General features: G+C 35.8%; 1 long non-coding RNA gene and 1 other non-coding gene across 2 annotated transcripts; one reads left to right on the top strand and one right to left on the bottom strand.

Annotated features, from left to right (window-relative positions):
* The first annotated feature begins 3,155 nt into the window (after window positions 1-3,155).
* LOC145587578 (uncharacterized) lies at window positions 3,156-8,125 on the top strand. Its single transcript, XR_014101313.1, has 3 exons — window positions 3,156-3,454; window positions 3,668-3,770; window positions 5,442-8,125. It is a non-coding gene; the product is annotated as an uncharacterized LOC145587578 (long non-coding RNA).
* A 1,299-nt stretch (window positions 8,126-9,424) lies between these two features.
* Window positions 9,425-9,530, bottom strand: LOC145590497 (small nucleolar RNA R71). The gene has a single exon (XR_014102088.1). It is a non-coding gene; the product is annotated as a small nucleolar RNA R71 (small nucleolar RNA).
* Window positions 9,531-20,330: the final 10,800 nt, after the last annotated feature.

Below are 20,330 nucleotides of genomic sequence, written 5' to 3'. Positions count from 1 at the left end.
TTGCCCATTTACTCTCACTAATTACATCCTTACATAATTTTCTTATATTATAGGACATTATATAATATGAATATTAAAAGGATGCATGTATGAAAGTGACCATCAGTTTATCATTTATCAGATCTGGTTGGAACCATTCAATGCAAGCCTTTTTTCACTTTCGGTTTGGGGGGTGAGATTAACAGCAAAAAAGCTCATGTCAATAGATAATATTTAGATATTGCACCTTGAGGATAGAGACTCATTTGCATTTAAAACCAATCAAACAGGCAGACTAGAGATGACAAATGAATGCAATAAGGCTAGACATATTCACGATAAATTGACTTATTTGTGTGTAAGAACGAGTTTAGAGACCAATTAAAAATGAATGATTGGTCAAAGACTAGGAAAAAAACAAAAAAAAAAAAAAAACATAGGAGTTCTAAAACAGGTAAGTCTAAGTTCCTCCTAATAATACATTCCAAATTCCTACAAGGGTTAAGGACTATGCTTTCCACTATCAAATAAAAATAGCAAGCGAATTGTTACAAGAATTACCAAAAATTAATCATTATCAACTCAAAAAGTAAGTAATATCAGCACAAAAGTAAATAATATAAGCACAAAAGTAAATAATATAATCAAATTGGGCTCATAAAATTCAGTTAAATGTGCACTATAATCCTCACATTGATCGCCTTTACAAGAACCACAACAGTGAGGGCAATGACCTTCAACAAAATCATTGTTAAGCAAATGAAATCAAAACCATTACTTCAGGGCCTCAACGCTAAACCTTCACTACTCCCACATTATCTCTAAAACAAAGCCTCAAACCTCTTATGACATATTCAAGTTCCAAAGAACAAGTTTAAGCCACGAATAAGCATTTTCAGCATTCAAACAATTTAAAAATTATATGTCAAAGGCAAATCAAAGAGATATAAACATGGCACAACTATTATTCTGGATTAATTGAAGCATAACATAATTGTCTGATATATTATTACTGAAATTCGATTAGAAAGAGTAAATAATTGAAAAATAAGATTGCACAGAACTTACCACATATTTCTCGGTCGCAGCTTCGCATATCTTAGTAACTTTCAAAAAAAAAAAAAAACTTAATAAGCCTCAGACAAATCCTTTAATTCTGATAAATAGAATTGAAACAAGCAAATTGAAATCACAAAACCGTTACTTAGCAAATGAAATCTTAAATAAACAAACATATAATTGTAAAAACGTAAATCACACCAAAAAAAAAAGCCCTAATTCAAGCAAATAAGTGGAAAACCTCAATCGAACAAACAATGAAAACAAAAAGAATCAGGAAAAAAACCTTCAATAATGCTGATCCTTCAATTCAACCATGGAAATTCTGGGCTCAGATTTAAGACGCAAGGGGATCGGAGAATCGCTGTTGTTTTCTTGGTAGAACAAAGGGCGAGCGACGAATCGGAAGAATACAAAAACCAATCATTTTTCTTTTAAAACTAAATACTTTACATTTACCAAAATGCCATTACTGAAGCAAAAACGCGGATGGCATCTCAACCGTTAGATCATATGCAATCAAAGGCTCAGATTGGTTTTTAGTTCCTATTATTCACCTTGGTTCTCACATGATCTCAATTCTATAATAGGAACTAGGAACTAATACCGACTGGTCGATTAAATAGAAACTAGCTTTTCACCCGGGTGATGCCTCGGAGCATTGTGAATATATTTAAACTAAACTTGTATGATAATATTAGGTGAAATATATATAGAGATTAGTTATATTTTATTTTTAAGATTAATTTGTTTTTATTTTAAATGTACTTGCACTATTATAGTTTTTTCCAAACATTATTGACATTAAAATTCATTATCAAATATTATCCTGAAAATTATTAGTTTACTAGATTAGAACCCATGCGATTCACGGTTTATATAAAACCAATTTTTAATTTGTTCATTTTAAAAATAAATGGAGATTTTATATAAATAAGAATTACATACATTTTGTAATTTTAATTTTTTTTTATTTTCATCAAAATTATGATATAGCATCTGTTCAACGTCATCTAATTCATATTTCATGTAGGAGGTCATTTATTAGTGTGCTATTTAAAATTTTTTCAATTTCCTACGATAAATTGATACGTTTTAGTTGTAATGTAGAAGCTTCTAATATTTAAATTTCAAAAATGTTAAATATGATAGCTCTACAAAAAAAAAAAAAAAATGACATCATCATTGCATTTAGGCGGGAAATTTTTTTATTAAGAGAGCAACACGTAGGCAGTGGTGACGTCAGCATCTTCTGTTTTAGTAATAGTTAATAGATTTCATTTTCAATTGTTTTTAAAAAATCTTTAAAATTGACATATATATGGAAAAAAAATAGCATAAAAAGTGCAACATATTTTTGGGTTACATATTTCAAAAACTATAGGGTTGTATATATAAGCAAATGAAAGAGATAAGATCATTTTTTGTTATTATATGTTGTTAAATATATGTGTATAAAATCCATATATATTACTAGTATTAATTTTGAAATTTATGAACATGTTTAACTCTTTTTAAAATACATTGTTGACATAAAATGTGTCATTAGAGTGGCGGTAAAGGTTGAATCATAATGAACATAAAGGTTAAGGGTTCAAACATCAATGTGTTTGGTGAAATAATATTGATCATGAATAGGTTGGTATGACATGTCGCCATATCATGTGCCAACTAATGGCGAAATTGGCAACACGTGGCAGAATTACATAACTTTGGTGACACATGGCAGAATTGCATGTCTTGCCATGGGTTTTAATACTCGCTCCGTGTTTTTTTTAAGTGACACACTTTAACCGACACGTAGTTTTAGGAGATTTTATTGACTTTAATAAAATAAGATGTTAGTGGGGTAGGTTGGAGGAGTGAGAAATGATAAAGTAAAAGAATGTGAGAGGAAGCGGGGACCATGAAAGGAATGAGAAATGATAAAGTAAGAGATAGTGGGGTGAAGATATATTATTAAAATGTAAGGAATTTCTAAAAGAGGAAGTGTCACTTAAAAAAAAACAGTCGTTTAAGGAAAGTGTGTCACTTAAAAAAAATACGGAGGGAGTAATATATATTGATATATTGATGGACGGATGGGATTTAATCTGGCATATTAATTGTTTCACGAATTGAAAAAACTGAGAGGTCGTTTTCTCTCTCCTCCATCAAAAACGTTCAACCACTTTTTGCGCTCGATGAAGATCAAATTCTTCTTACTTGAACATGAAATCTTAAAATTCATGTTGTTAAAGATCATTTAATTTACATCTTGAAATCTGCATTTTGAATCCAATTTTGTGTTAATTTTCGACTCACATTAAATTAGGTTTAACTTGTGCGAATTCGAAAATTTTATGCAAATTCGAAGTTTCTCGGTGCGATGCTGAAGTTTCTTCACAAGAATCTGCAAAATTGATGTCTAATTAAGGTATTGACTACAATTTCTTATGTCTATAATTAATATTTAGCAAAATTTATTTAGGTCTAAAATCAACGATTTTTCCAGATTTACTTAGTGATTATATTAGTTTGTTTTAGTGAATTTTGTAGCTTGAAGTTGTGTAAAATTGCAGAGATGTCTTAAATTAAAATGTCTAAACTATTTTTTTATGCAATTACTAACTTATTTTAGTGTTTTCAGGTTGAATTTCGCTAAAATTTGAAGTTGTTCAAAATGAGGTTGCGAGAGATTGAGGTTGTCCGTAATTGAAGGTGTTTGAAGTTGAAATTATATGTGAAGTCAAGTAATGTTTCTGAATTTTTCTATAATTTTGTTGATTTTTTTTTTCAGTGATTATTTTGTTAAATAATTTTATTAGTATAAAAGAAGTTCTTATTTTGTAACTTTGCATGTCAACTTTTTGATGAAAATCTTGTGAGAGGTCACATATATATGTTGTCTGTTAATGGTGATTAAAAGTCTCAAACACAATTGATGTTCCATCTGAGGTCCATTTCATTTAGATAATTTATTTAATTATGTATAAATTTCATAAAAGTAAACTAAATCTCTCTTAAAGTATACTAATCATCTAAAGTAAAGTAATGAGGACTTTTTGATATTTGTGTCTTCGGTGTGGGGTGCGTGGTCTAATTATAGGAACTCTGTTGTGTTCAATGAGTAATGTCAGAATTGGGATATTTTAGTCATGAGGTCTTTTAGATAGGACTTTTTGATAGTCTGCTAGATCACAGTTCAAAGAATTTGCATGCCTTTGACTATTTTTTTTCTTCATATTATCCAATATTGCCTGCCTACGTGTGCTAGAATTGAATAATTACTAATTTGTGTTGGTTTATCAATTTCAAAAGTAAATGGAAACCAAATAAAGGTGAACAAATTTTATTTTAAAGTAAAGCAAAAAAGACTTCATATATGATTCATAATATATGAGCAATGAGAGAAATGTTGGTTGTGTTTGCTCTCTGCAATTTCAATGTTGTGCAATTATCTAGTTAGAGCTAATAATCCAAGTTTTGGTAATATAAGAAAAATGGAGATTAGGAATCTTTGCTAAGTTTTCTGCGAACCTACTCAAGCAATGAAGTCGTGTTGAGAATGGTGTTAGTGGTTTATATATCTTCAATTTGTCTTATGATATATTATTTAGTATGTAATGTGGGTATGTTACATCACTTACAAGCACCTTCATATTACAATAGTCAATGTGGCATTGTTCCTTTAGGAATAACAAGATTAACGCAATTGTAAATGAGATCTTTGTAGGAATTCTTTGAGGACGAGTATTACATATGCTCTATTCTGTTACCTATCTATATGTAATACTGAATTTGCAGTGTATTAGGTACTTGAGATTTTGATTATATGTATAGTTAAGCATTAGTTTGAGACTGATGGTGTTGGTGGTTTGGTTGTATTTTTAGGCTAGGAGAGTTTTATAACGGAAAATGGTTATACTTTTGATACTATCACTACCTTTGGTGGGGTTTAAAATACAATGGATAAATAAGGCTAGAAAAAATAGATTCTACATTTGTTGTTCCAAAAGTAAATAAAAAAGAATTTAAAGTGAATAAGAAAGATTTTAAAGTAAACCTATTAGCTCAAGTAAACCTATTAGCTCAAGTGGTAGAGCTCAAGTCAAGAAAGACTTCACAACATGCTTAACGTAGGCGCACTTCGAACGACGCCTACAATTTGACGACTACACTGCGGAGGATTCTTGGTTATTTATCGATTTGAGTGATATGTATTTAATTAAGATGAGTGCATGAGACTTGAAAGATTCTTGAAAAGTATTCTTGTGATTAATCGTATGATCTAGGCCGTTAGATCACGCGCCTATTGTCTCTGATCTGACGGTCTAGATTAGTTCCTAGTTCCTAATATAGGATTGGTTCTCGTTATAACCTGGTCCTATATAATGTAATAATTAATTTTTGTTATTTTGAAGGAAATTGAAGAAGAACTGCATTTATTGACTAGAGATTCAACACTCTTTGCAATTTTACATGCTGAGCGTATAACTTGCTTAACAGAGAAGATGAAAAAGCAACAATTGAATGTGTCTACATCAAATTTTCAACTGGTTTCTGAAACACAAAGGCTAATGGAAGACCCTAAAGTACAAAGGGCTATGGATGAAATAGTCAAGCTTTATGATGATTTGAGAGATGTATCTAATGTGTTTCCGTCAACATGAGAGGAGCATCATAAAAATTCTGAAACTGATCCTGAAACTAATCAAGAGGATATAGATGATCCTAAACCTATAAATCTGGATGATGAAAATGAAGATTTGGAAATAGAGGAGGAAAATGATCTGGATGATGAAAATAAAGATTCTGACAAAGAGGAGGATGACAACAAAGAGGAGGATGACTGTAGACACCTAATCGTGTCTCCCCAAAAACCAAACCCAGTGATGAATACTTTTCACGTCATTGATTATCGAATGAAGTGAAAGTGTGAAAAGTCTAGTGATGCGGTTGTTTTTAACAAAACATCCTTCTTTCTGTTTTCGAAAATCTACTCTATTTATAAAAATAGCCAGTCTAATTTAGTATGGTCCATGGTAAGGGTCTAATAATAGTGTAGTTGGATTGGACTCGCAAAGAGCTTTCCAACGATATATTATAAGCCCAATTCCGATGAATAATGAGGAAATTATGGCCAAAATACTAAGTTGGGCCCGAAATGAATTTTTTATGCGACCCAATGATCTAGAGGAGGGCCTATTAATCATTATTCCTAAAGTTATTAGGATTGACTTTAATCTTCTAGAATAATCTAGAAGGTTCTTTTAAATTATTAGGATTAATAATTATATTTTTAGAAAATAAAGAATTTTATTTGGAATAAAACAAGTGTTTTATGATAAATCTGATTTTAAAACTAATAAACGCAGACTCCAATTACTTAATTATATTAGGAAAAGGATTCCGTACAAAAGCGCGTTTTATCTTTTAATCAGCGCCAAACGACAAGTTTGTCGCACTGTGACAGAGCCTGTCGCCATGCGTGATTCCTGTCGTTTAGCGCTGGTTGCTGTCGTTCGCGATAGGAACCAGTTTTATTCCGAATCGAATTCGATCTCTTTTCAATCGTTTTCGGACTATTTTTCTTATAAATAGGGTCCTCAATCCCCGTTTTTAAATGATCCTCAATCATCACAATTCTTTCTCTTCTCTCTTAAGCAATAGCTTATTCTTTCTCCCTCTTGCTTTCTAAACTAGCTTTTTACAAACACCATACCGCATACACAAGTTCTAGACACACCTAACCAAGTTCGAAGTTGCCTTCGCCCTCGATGTGAAAGGTTGATACTTTATGAGGGTTTAGTCCCAAATCCTTATTTCAATTATTTAATTTAATTGTTTGATTTAATATTTTATTGAAGTTTACTAACGCGTGTATTTTGTTATTAGAAAGAGATATGAGGCATCAAAGTAAGTAGTTGGCTTACTTCCTATTCTTGTAGAAAGCATGTTTAGATTTAATTAATTCCTAGTATCATGTTAGCATGTTTTTATTGTTTTCTAGTATCACGTTTAGGTTGCTTCCTATTCTTTCTAATATCATGTTAGTATTATATTAGAGCTAAAGCTTTAATCTTTAGGTTTAGTGACATGCTAGGATTTGTTATTAACCATGTTAGTATCATGCCTAGGATCTTGCTAATATTATTATGCTTTATTGAGATTATGATGATGATGATTTGTTGTGTCTATATTATTATGTTGCTTGATATATATTATTGTTATTGCTTGATCACGCCTGATGAATGTCATTTATGGCACTCGTTTGATTCCTTTTAGGGTGAATTTCATTATGTTTTGTAGCTCTTTTTATTCCCTTTTCCTTAATTTTTCTCTTTATTTCTTTAGTTTGCATTTTCCTTAGTAGATTTTCCATTTTCATGTATTTTTTGGTTTATTTCGCCTTTTTCCCCTTTATTTTTTTGTTTTCTTTTATTTTCAGGAGAAGATCGTTCCCGAGGTCTCTTCCCGGGTTTTGTATTGATTGAGATGCTTAGTGTCTTCCATTTGAAGCCCAATATTGGAGATATGTAAGTTCCAAACTTCCTTAGGCCGTGCATTCATGCCATGGGGCACCAATTCTGGTGTTGAACCCACCGTCAAGGTGCTTTAGAAACTGCCATGCTCCGTGTTCATCAAGCACACCAAGTGGAGTGCACGAGGAGCGTCAAGATGATGGGGAAGAGAGCTGCCCTGCTCCTAGGCGCGGGCGCGCGTGACAATGGCGCGGGAACGCGGTGCTCTGGCGCGGCCGCTCTTGTTGCTCCCCCTGTTTCGTACCCTTTTCTTCTCGGCCGTGCACCTCTAAAGTGAAGGTCGCGCCTGTACAGGTTCTTTTGGGACGACTAACTACTTTCTCCTTTGTTAGTTTTGCTATTTATAGTTTTCTCTTCATTTTTAGAGAGAGAGAGAGCTTAGAATTAGAATTAGGTTTGATTTTCTTAGAGAGAGAAACTCTATGTTTTAGATTTTGTAGAGAGGGAAACTTGAAGATTGATGGTTGATGATAGTTACAATTGGTTTGATTTCAAGCTCATTTCCTTGATTTGATCAAGTTTGTAAGAATCCTTTTTACTTTAGTTCAATCTTTAGCTTTTGATTCCAATTGTTTTGTTGATTGTTGAAGTTTATTGATTGTTTGGTTGAATTGGTTTGATTGGAATGATGTTGATGAATTTGATGAATTGTATAGCTTTGTTCTTGATTTTTTTAGTGGATTGTGAGTAGTTTGCTTGCTAGGGATGTGGTGAAGCATGTATTAGTGATGGATCATAGCTAATTGGGGGGTTTTTGATTGATTTAGCATTGTGATTAGATTGGTTGATTGATTTTGTGCATGTTTATGGATTGGGAGGAGTGATTAACCTTGTTCTTCATGCTAGATTGCATTGTGTGTCTACATTGATACGGACCATTGATTTGTAGCTCGCATTTGTCGATTGAGTTTGGTTAGTGACGTTCCTAGTTAGAGTCTTTCGTAGTTGGAGCTAGTTAGACCTCTAGGAGATAGCTTGTCGAGCTCTTTTGATTGCGTTGTCTATCTTCCCTAGCAATACTCGAATTAATCAATCTCCAACCCGATTAGTGTGTGTTTATTGCAAGTATATGTGGATCCTAAATCCCTATTGTTTTGATATATTGATTTACTTTGTGATTTACTTTGTTATTTAGTTGAATTTAGATAACCTACACTACCTCTTATGTTTCAAAATAGCTTGACTTTGGCCGTAGTAAACTTCCCCCCATTCCTAGTGGTTCGACCTGAGCTTGCCCTATTACTAGGTGTAGGTTTGGTTACAAATTTAGTTTTATTGGAGGAATTTTAGTTTCAACGACCTAGAATCCAACCTCCATTAAAATGGCGCCGTTGCCGGGGAATGGCGTAATTGTTTGCTATTGTTGTTGAGTCTATTTCATTTTATCTCAAAAATACAAAAAGATTTTTATCTTTTAGGCTACATTTGTAGCCGTGCTACTGATATTTTTCCTCTGAGATTGTGTGTGCAAGAGAACACGGGAGAAGTCCCAAGGGTGACAATGAAGAAGTTGGGAACTCTGGGTGCATATAAGTATGAGAGCGGGATTGCTCCATCTTCAATTCCGAAAAGTGACTTTGAAATCAAGCCGGCAATGATAACCTTGATTGAAAGGCGACAATATAGTGGTGTAACAAATGAAAGTCCCCTCAATCATCTTAAGGAATTCGAGAAATATTGCAACATAATTAAGGTGAGTGGGGTCGCACAAGAATTCATAAGGCTCAAGCTATTTCCTTTCTCTCTAATTGGAAGAGCTCAAGAGTGGCTAGACAAGGAAGTGAAGCTTAATTCCTTGAGAACTTGGGATGAAATCACTAAAGAATTTCTTTTCCGTTTCTTCCCTCAAAAGAAAATGGCGGAGACTAGAGCTTTGATTCAAAGTTTCAAGAAAAGGACTAATGAAAGCCTCTATGAAGCATGGGAGAGGTACAAGGAATATCAAAGAGAAAGTCCTCACCATGGAATCCCCACTTACTAAATCATTCGAATCTTTTATGGTGGTTTGAGTCCTCAAGGAAGGCCAAGTCTTGATGCCGGAGCCGGAGGCCCAATAATGAATAAGACGGAGGAAGAAGTTGTTGATATTATTGAGGATGTATTAAGACACTACATGGATTGGAAAGAGGGTGAGAAAGAGCCGATAAACAAGAGTAGCACCGCGGGGTGCTCGATTGATCAACTCAATGCTATCAACAATTTGTCCACGCAAATTTCGAACTTAGGGAAAGAGGCGGTATCTATCAAGGTTAAGCTTGAGAGTGCAACTTCACAAGCACCGATTCTTCCCTCCCAATTTAAGGGGAGAGGTACACCTCCTTACCCTAACACTCTTCCCTCTTCTTGTTGTATGATTAGTGAATGTTGGTTTTGTGATTTATATGGAATGAATGATCATGATGCTTCTTTTTGCCCTAATATTTCTTGTGATAGAAATGATGATTATGATGGAAATGAGAATGAGCATGTGAATTATGTTGCCAATAATGATTTTGGACGTAGATTTGATGTTCAAAGGAATGTTGGGAATAGGAATTATCACAACCACGGGAAATATGATAATTATAACCAAAATAGTGGTTATAGGAACCAAGGAACCCAAGGGTTTCGTGGTAACTATAACAACCATGGTTATAGTGGTCAAAGTCATGGCCAAGGATATGGAGATCATAACCAAGGTTTTAGTAACCATAATCAAAATCATGGCCAAAATCAAGGTAGGGGTAATTGGAGTAATCAAAGTAGGGGGAATTTTCAAAACAATGCTCGAAGAGGTACCCCATTCAGATTTACTCCAAAGACCCAAGGCCAAAGTGATAGTTTCCATGATCAACCATCTTCATCAAGGAGTTGGTTAGAGGATGTCATTGAGAACCAAACCAAGGTGTTGAATACTCATATAACCCTTAGTAATGAGATGATTAATGACATGATGACTTATAATAAGGGGTTAGAGAACCAAATTTCTCAATTGGCTAGTATGTTGAAGGAGTTTGCAAATCTTTCTTCTTTGACTTCACAAGGCTTAGATCTTAAGAAACCTATGAATGTAATTGTAACTAGGAGTAGTAGGATTCTTGAGAGTGGAGTTTCTAAGAAGAGTGATGCTAAGGAGAGCCCTAGCAAGGATTCGATTGAGAATGAGGGAGATGAGAGTCCTTTGATTAAGAAAGTTGATGAGGAATAAGTTGAGAAAGTGAAAGAGAAAATGAGAGAAGTTATCAAGTCTAAGCTCCCATACCCCCAAAAGTTTAATAGGCACAAATTAGACGAACAATTTGACAAATTCATAGAGATTCTTAGGCAACTTCATCTTACCCTCCCATTTACCGATGTCATTGACCAAATGCCGAATTATGCAAAATTGCTTAAGGAAATCTTGAGTGGGAGGAGAACTTGTGATATGGCGAAAACGGTTAGTTTGACCGAGAATTGTAGTGCCATCATAATGAACAAGATGCCGCCTAAGTTGAAGGATCACGGGAACGTTTCTATCCCTTGTGCTATTAACAAGACACAAATTGATAATTCCTTGTGTGACCTAGGAGCTAGTACTAGCCTTATTCCATACTCGGTCTATCAAAGACTTGAGCTAGGAGAACTCTCACCTACCAACATTACCTTACAATTAGCCGATAGGTCCATTAAAATCCCAAAAGGTAAGGTAAAGGATGTTCCCTTAAGGGTAGAGAAGTTCGTGATCCCGGTATATTTTGTTGTGCTTGAGATGGACGAAGATTCCAATATCCCCATCATTCTTGGTAGACCCTTCCTTGCAACATCGGGAGCTATGATTGAAGTCAAGAGTGCTAAAATTTCTCTCAAGGTGGGGGAAGAAGAGATTGAGTTTGATTTGAATGAGAGTATGCAATACCCTTCTTCTTCATTAGAGAATTGTATGAGAATCGAAATTTTAGATGACATTGTGAATTCCATGCATGAGCACTTGCTCACCTCTAATGATCCTCTTAAGTGTGTTTTGTTGAACAAAGAAAAGATAGGTGAGCATGGCAAGGAAATGGCTTTCTATGAAAGAGTCATTAATGAAAGCTTGGAAGGAAGTGATGAGCAAATGTGCATGAAGATCTCAAGCCAAGAAGTTTTGCAAGCGACCTTAACTAAGGAAGGTAAAGGTGTTCCCACGGTAGAGCTCAAACCTCTACCATCACACCTTAGGTATGAGTTCTTAGGCCCAAATTCTACTTATCCCGTGATTGTTAGTGCATCTTTGAGAAAGACAAGCTCAAGAGTTATGTGGTGTTTTGAGAAGGCACCAAGGGGTTTTGGGATATACCATTGATGACCTCAAGGGTATAAGCCCCGCTTTATGTACACACCACATAACCTTTAAGGAGGGCGCTCTTCCTTCTATTGAGCGACAAAAACTACATCCCCAAATGGGGGAGGTAGTGAAGAAAGAGATTACCAATTTCTAGATGCGGGAATCATATTTCCCATCTCAAGCTCTAAGTGGGTCTCTCCTATTCATGTCGTTCCAAAGAAAGGGGGGCATGATCGTCGTCAAGAATGAAAAAGGTGAGCTTATCCTGACGAGGACGGTCATGGGTTGGCGAATGTGTATAGACTATAGACGTCTAAACACATCTACTAAGAAAGATCACTTTCCCCTTCCTTTCATTGATCAAATGCTAGAAAGATTAACAAGGCACAAGTATTATTGTTTTCTTGATGGTTACTCGGGATTTTTCCAAATTCCTATCCACCCCGATGACCAAGAGAAGACTACTTTTACTTGCCCATATGGTACGTTTGCTTATAGGAGAATGCCATTCGGATTTTGTAATGCTCCCGCAACATTCCAACTATGTATGATGAGTATCTTTGGGGATATGTTGGAGGAGGAGATGGAAGTGTTTATGGATGACTTCTCCGTAGGCGGAGTTTCCTTTGAGGCATGTATTGAAAATCTTGAGAAATGTTTGGCTAGGTGTGAGAAGGTGAATTTGGTATTGAATTGGGAGAAGTGTCACTTTATGGTTGAGGAAGGCATAGTCCTTGGGCATAATATTTCCCACAAAGGCATAGAGGTGGACAAGGCAAAGATTGAGGTTATTGATAAGTTGCCACCTCCGGTTAATGTGAAAGGTGTGAGATCATTCTTGGGACATGCTGGGTTCTATAGACGGTTTATCAAAGACTTTTCCCTCATAGCAAAGCCTCTCAATTATCTTCTCCAAAAGGATGTTGAGTTTGTGTTTGATGACAAATGTTTGGGAGCATTCAATAAATTGAAGAAAGCTTTGATATCTACTCCCATTTTCCAAGCCCCTAGGTGGGATTTGCCTTTTGAGTTGATGTGTGATGCTAGTGATAAGGCCATTGGGGGTGTATTGGGTCAAAGAGTTGATAAGAAGGTTCATGTCATCTGTTACATGTCGAAGACTCTTAATGGTGCTCAAAGAAACTACACAACAACGGAGAAGGAGTTCTTGGCAATTGTTCATTCCTTTGAAAAATTTCGTTGCTATTTGTTAGGGTCCAAGACAATCGTTTTCACTGATTATGCGGCCCTAAAATATCTTTTTGGGAGGAAGGAATCAAAGCCAAGGCTAATACGTTGGGTGCTTGAACTTCAAACTTTTGACCTTGAAATTAGAGATAAGAAAGGACCGGAAAATGTGGTTGCGGATCATTTATCTAGACTTGAGGATTTCCAAGTTCAAGATGATGGGTCTCCTATTGAAGATAGAATGTTGGATGATTGTTTGTATGCTATAGATGTGAAAGAACTCCCATAGTTTACCGATTTGGTTAACTATCTTGCTTGTGGGGAGTTTCCTCCATTTACCAAGAATCGAAGAAAGAAGCTTAAGAGGGAGGCTAGGAATTATGTGTGGGATGAACCAATCTTGTACAAGAGAGGTGTTGATGGTTTGTTACGTCGATGTGTGCCAAATGAGGAGATACCTAGTGTGTTGAAGATGTGCCACTCGGATCCTAGTGGTGGTCACATGAGAGTTCTTAGGACGGCTTTCAAGGTGCTTTAATGTGGATTGTGGTGGCCAAATCTCTTCAAAAATACTTGGGAATTTGTCAAGAGTGTGACCGGTGCCAAAGAACCGGAAACATTTCAAGGAGAAATGAGATGCCCTAACAACCCATCCTAGAGTTGGAAGTTTTTGATGTATTGGGAATTGATTTCATGGGTCATTTCCCTTCCTCATTTGGGAATCAATATATTCTTGTTGCCGTTGATTATGTGTCGAAATGGGTTGAAGCTATTGCTTCACCAACAAACGATCATAAGGTAGCAATGAAGATGTTCAAGAAGATAATTTTCCCAAGATTTGGCATTCCCAAGGCGGTCATAAGTGATAATGGATCTCATTTTGTGCATAGTGCCTTCCGCAAGATGTTGAAGAAGCATGGAGTTAATCAACGTTTTGGACTCCCCTATCATCCTCAAACTAGTGGACAATTTGAGGTGTCTAATCGTCAAATCAAGTTGATTCTTGAGAAGACAGTTGCAAAGAATAGGAAAGATTGGTCGGACAAACTTGATGATGCTTTATGAGCATATAGAACGGCCTTTAAGACTCCTATTGACACTACTCCTTACCGCTTGGTTTACAGGAAGTCTTGTCATCTTCCGGTTGAGCTTGAGCATCGTACTCATTGGGCTATTAAGAAAATCAATTTCGATTTGGCAAGTGCGGGTGAGCAACGTTGGCTTGATCTCCATGAGTTGGAAGAACTTCGTTTGGATGCATATGATTGTGCAAGCATGTAAAAATCTGTTGTTTCAATGAATACTACAAGAAGGGGGGGTTGAATTGTAGTATGAGAGTTTAGCCAAACTTTTTGCGGAATTAAAACTAAGTAAGCTAAAGGAACAGAAAGATAAACTGAAGGAACTAAAAGATGCAAGAGAGATTTTTACGTGGAAAACTCCTTGGCCCTAACAAGGAGAAAAACCACGACCACTTGGGATTTTGGGAAAAGAATCTTCACTAGAATAGGGCAAATGATCCTATTACAAACTAAAGACTCAAACTTCAAGTTTCTCAACGAACTTGAAACCCCGAGGAACAAGTCACCCAACTTGTTACTCTTCTCTTCTCTATCTCTCTTCTTTTTCTCTTTTCTTTCTCTTCTCTTTCTCATTTCTCTTTCTCACATACATAAATTCACTCAAACTTCCCCATTCCCCAAATTACAACTCGAAAGAAAAACAAACTCTAGTATAAGAACATTAAGAACACTCTAATTAACTTGTGTGGAACTTGACTCGAATTAAAAGTTAGAAAACTTATGTGAGCAAGGGTAAGTTTTTCCATCTGAAATCAACAGCTATTTATAGACCAAAATTTGTTTAGGAAAAACTTCTTTGTGCAACAATTCCACTACGCCACTACTCCAACCCACTAAGAATATTATGTTCCTAAAATTAAGGAAACATGAACTCCTCAATGTGCAAGACCATGACTTGAAGAAAATCATGGAGGAGTAGGCCGCAAGTTTTTAGAAAACGTGGGAGATTTTATTTTCAGAAGATATTTTCAAAAATCAGAAATAAAATAAAATCCCTTTTAATTTGGAAAAAGATAAACGTTTAGAAAACAGATTTCCTAAAAATTAGCATACACAATTTTATCTTTTGGACCAATTCCACACAGAATTTTCGAGTGTAACTAATTTCTTATACTTACATAAATCCTAAAATATAAAAATATATTTAGTCTTCATGTCTTTGGATGAAGCTTCTACTCCGATGCTTTCTGTTCCTTGGGATGAACTTCTCTTCTCTGATGAAGCTTCTGCTGTGAAGCTTCTGTTCCCTGAGGGGAACCTTCTCTTCTCAAGTCTTCATTTCTAAAGCACCAGTTCCTGCAAAGGAACTCTTCTTTATGGATAGCTCTGCTTCTGGCCTTCTTGTTCCTCATGGTATCTTTACACGACACTTAATTCTTCTAGTCATTGCATCTGATCACACACTTAAACAATCAAGCTCTTATTAGTCTGTAAGCAAGTGAGGTTGTGTCATCATCAAAATCATTAAATCCAACAATATTCCCCCTTTTTGATGATGACAAACAAACCAAACTTACTTACAAGGAAACAAAGATAATCCATCCTATTCTAAAAGAAAGAAAATGCAAAAATAAAGTACAATGCAGAAAGGGAACTAATACTAAGAAATAAAAACTATACTTAAATAAATAACTTAAGGAAAAACTGAAAAACTTGTATATACATTATACCTGCTTGTATAGAGTAGGCAGCTTGTGAAGATTTCGAACTAAGACCATAGAATGATTAAGTTTCCTTGATAGTTTGCATCTGTTCCCCCTTTTGGCATTATCAAAAACCAACATACAAGCATATAATATACCATAACACAACACCATCTAGTGGTTTAGTGTTAAGACAAGAAGCATGCATAGAGAGAAAACATTCACAAAGCATATAAGCAGAATAAACATAGGTATTAATCATCTAAAACAGATTTAAAACATCGGCCAAATGTACCAAATTTGCAAGTTCACCAAAAGAAAATTAAAAGTTCCCAAAATATTACAGACCAAAATAAAATTGTTCCCAAAAGCAAATAAAATATAAGTTTTATCAACATAAAGAGGCTGCAAGGAAAGATAGGTTAAGAAGCAATGCTCTAGTCATCATCAACAGCAAGATCCTCCAGCTTCTTGCTGATTTGAGACACTATGTCCTTGACAATGGACTGTCTCTCTTGTTCAGTCTTGAGACCAGCTTCTTGACATCAACATTCAGAGTGAGCACACTCTTCTTCAATTCCTCCATCTGCAACTTTGACTGCTCTTGTTCCTTCAGCACCTTAAGGAGCGTATCCTTCAGCTCCTTCACATCTTCGCTGGGAACCTTTGGAGGGGAGCTGAAAGCTGCAAAACCTGTTCCTGCAGATGCATACTTGCCCGAAATAGGAGAGCTTGTGACTTTCTGCAAATCCTCCTGCACCCCAGAGATATCAATGCAAATGGGTGCAGAGGTCTCCTTTTTCTTCATCAACCTTAAGCTCTTCCTTTTCTTCCTTCCCCTTATTTCAGTGACCTCCTCAACTATCTTTTCCTCTTCCTCTTCCTGAATATCCTGCACCGCTCCCTTAACTATCCCTGTAGCCCTCTCTTCTTCCCCCTCAGATGGTGCTCCTACTTCCTTTGGCCTTTTCTCCTTTTCCTCCAGCACAACTTCAAAACATCTATCCACAACCTTTATCTTATGGTTTTCAAGAAAAATAGGCTGCATGTATTCGGTGTTTTTGAGGGGTAGGGGTTCTTTATCAGCAAAGGAGATACCAAAAATTTCGAACACATAGGTAAGTAGGTTTCCATATCCCACCTTCCATCCTTTTGGAACACAGTGGGAAAGGTGTTGGATCATGATGGAGGGAAAGTTGATTTGGATCTTTTTGGCTAGGCAATAAATCAAGACAAAATCAAGATTGTTGGCACTGTCTCTCTTTTGAGAACGAGGGATTATATCATTGAAAACAAACTTTAGTAGGATTTTGTCAAGAGGGGTTAGGACATTGTGATTTATGTAGGTTTCCTCTGGGTCACCGCCTAGAAACTCCACTATTTCATCAATATTGGCATTAGGAAGAGGGTTTCTTATCACATTAATTTCAAAATATATATCATACCCAGTATTAGGAACATCAAACAACTTAGCCAAGTACATCGCATCAAACTCAATTTCTTTTTCATACACACAACAACGAATAGTACCTTTAGAGTACTTGAAACTTTTGCAAAAATCCTTCATAGCATCAACATACAAACTCTGATTGAAGTATTCACTCAACAAATTCACCCAATTTTGAGACTCAATCAAATCAAGAAATTCATAAAGCTTAACAGACTTACACCAAGGGAGATTAATAGCCAAACCTGTCACAACGTGATCACCAATTTTCTCTTGCCTTTTCATGGCTACTAGCTTGTCCCGGTAATTGACCCCTAGTTTCGGAGCACTTTCTTCTTCATCTTGCATGTCATCAGACTTCCTTTTGCGAGAAGACTGAGATTCGGCAGTCGATTCGACTTTTGGAGGCTCTTGAACTTCGATGGGAGTGATTTCCGGTGGAATTTCCATGGTAATGTCTGGGATAGGGTTTGTGTTTGAGTCGGCTTCAATTTGGGTTTTTGGAGAGGTAGACATTGGAGAGTAGTTTTGATCAGAGTGATGAGAGAGAAGGTAATTTTTGTGTGGTGTAAATTTTTGTGAGGCTGACATGTTTTATGGTGGAGGTAAATTGGTGAAGTGAGGTGTTGTTTGGGAGGTTAGGTGAATTAAGTTGATTTGAAACTCATATTTATTGCTTAGGGAAACGCAAACCGTGTTTTAAGAGAGTAATGTGAGTGGGCTACTTTTGAACAAAAGATAATGATGAATATTTGATGCATTCATCCGAATTTTGTGTTTAGATAAAAAGAATTTGGAATTTTGAAAAATAGATAAACACAATAATTTTATCTCTTGAATTTAATCAGTTAAAAATCACTTGCAAATGCAACTTGATACACAGAACAATTCAACAAGGCTCATGCAACCAATTTTGGACTTTCACATTCTATGTCTTTCAAATTTACATGCCCTTAGTAAATATTACTCCTGCTCACAACCTGTCTTAACTATGTAGTTAAACATATAACACTTGTGCACAGTATACCATGATTAAGCACATCAGTTTGAGTTTCATACCTGAGGGAACTTGATGCATTTTCTTAATATAACTTAATCATCCCAAGTTCCATTCTCATCTTCTCATGCCTTTCTCTATTCAAGGGTTTTGTTAAAATATCTGCAATTTGATTGTCAGTTTGGCACAAATCTAATTTAATCAAATCCTTTTCAACATTATCCTTAAGGAAATGATGCCTTATATGAATATGCTTGACTCTTGAATGATGGACTGGATCTTTAGATATGCAAATTGCACTAGTGTTATCACAATGTATAGTAATGCAATTAAATTTAATACCAAAGTCACGCAACTGTTGTTTGATCCAAAGGATTTGAGAGCAACAAGCAGCTGCTGCTACATACTCAGCCTCTGCGGTCGACAATGCAACAGTATTTTTTTCTTGGAGCCCCAAGAAACTAGACAAGAGCCAAGGAACTGAACTATACCTGAGGTGCTTTTTCCGTTGACTAAGTCATCAGCATAGTCAGCATCTGTAAATCCTCTAAGCATAAAGTCATCATTTCTAGGATAGAACAGACACAGGTCATCTGTTCCTTTGAGGTATCTTAAAATTCTCTTAACAACCGTTAGATGTGATTCTTTAGGATTAGACTGAAATCTAGCACACAATCCAACACTAAAAGAAATATCAGGCCTACTCGCTGTTAGATATAATAATGAACCAATCATACCTCTATAAATGGTTTGATCCACACTTGTTCCTTGTGGATCCTCATCAAGTCTTGTTGCTGTTCCCATAGGTGTGTGATTTGTCTTGGCATTTTCCATGTTGTACTTCTTTAGAAGTTCCTTGACATACTTCTGTTGATGAATCATGATTCCTTCTGCTGTTTGCTTTATTTGAAGTCCAAGGAAGAAATTTAATTCACCCATCAAGCTCATTTCAAACTCACCACCCATTAGCTCAGCAAAGTACTTGCACAAACCATTGTTAGTAGCACCAAATATAATATCATCTACATAGATCTGTACAACTAACAAATCAATTCCTCGAGATTTAAGAAAAAGAGTTTTATCTACTTTTCCTCTTTTAAAATCATTTTTCAGTAGGAACTTTGAAAGCCTTTCATACCAGGCTCTTGGAGCTTGTTTAAGCCCATAGAGAGCTTTATCAAGCTTAAAAACATGATTTGGAAATTTAGGATTTTCGAAACCAGGAGGTTGTTCAACAAATACCTCCTCATTTAAGAAACCATTTAGAAAATCACATTTCACATCCATTTGATAGAGTTTAAAACCCATAAAAGAGGCAAAAGCTACTAGGATTCTAATAGCTTCTAATCTAGCTACAGGAGCAAAGGTTTCATCAAAATCAATACCTTCCTGTTGGTTGTAGCCCTTCACAACCAATCTGGCCTTGTTCCTTACTATAGTGCCATGTTCATTAAGCTTGTTCCTGAACACCCATTTGAGCCCAATGACTTTCTTATCCTTAGGCTTTGGCTCAAGGTGCCAAACTTTGTTCCTTTCGAGCTCATTTAGTTCCTCTTGCATGGCCACTATTCAGTCAGCATCTCCCAAGGCTTCTTGATGATTTTGAGGCTGTAGGATGGACAGAAATGCATGGAACGCACAGAAGTTCCTCATCTGCGATCTTGTTTGAGTTCCTTTTCTTATGTCACTGATTATGAGATCAGTTGGATGGGAACTTTTGTACTTGAATGTCCTAGGTTGAAATTCTCTAGCAGGAACTCCAATTTGAGGAGCTTTTGGATCTATTCCTTCTGCTTCTTCTAATAGTTCCTCATTCGCCTGTTCATCTGGTTGAGGAACTTCCTCATTCTCTTGATGATCCTATTCTTGAGCAGGCTGCTTTTCTTTAGTTTTCTTCCGAGTCTCTTCTTCATCCTTGTCTCTTATCAATCCAATTTCAAAATCATATCATCTTCTTGTTCCTGCACACTCACAAACTGGTTAAGTTCATAAAAGATTATGTGAATGCTTTCCTTAACACACATTGAACTTTTATTGTAAACTCTATAAGCTTTGCTATCAGAGGCATATCCAAGAAATATGGCCTCTTCACTTCTTTCATCAAATTTCCCTAGGTTTTTCTTTCCATT

Source organism: Chenopodium album, chromosome 17 (genome assembly GCF_948465745.1).
Source record: "Chenopodium album chromosome 17, dcCheAlbu1.1, whole genome shotgun sequence".
NCBI lineage: Eukaryota > Viridiplantae > Streptophyta > Magnoliopsida > Caryophyllales > Amaranthaceae > Chenopodium > Chenopodium album.
The sequence above is the reverse complement of the archived record's forward strand: the minus strand, read 5'-3'. Positions and strand labels throughout refer to the sequence as shown.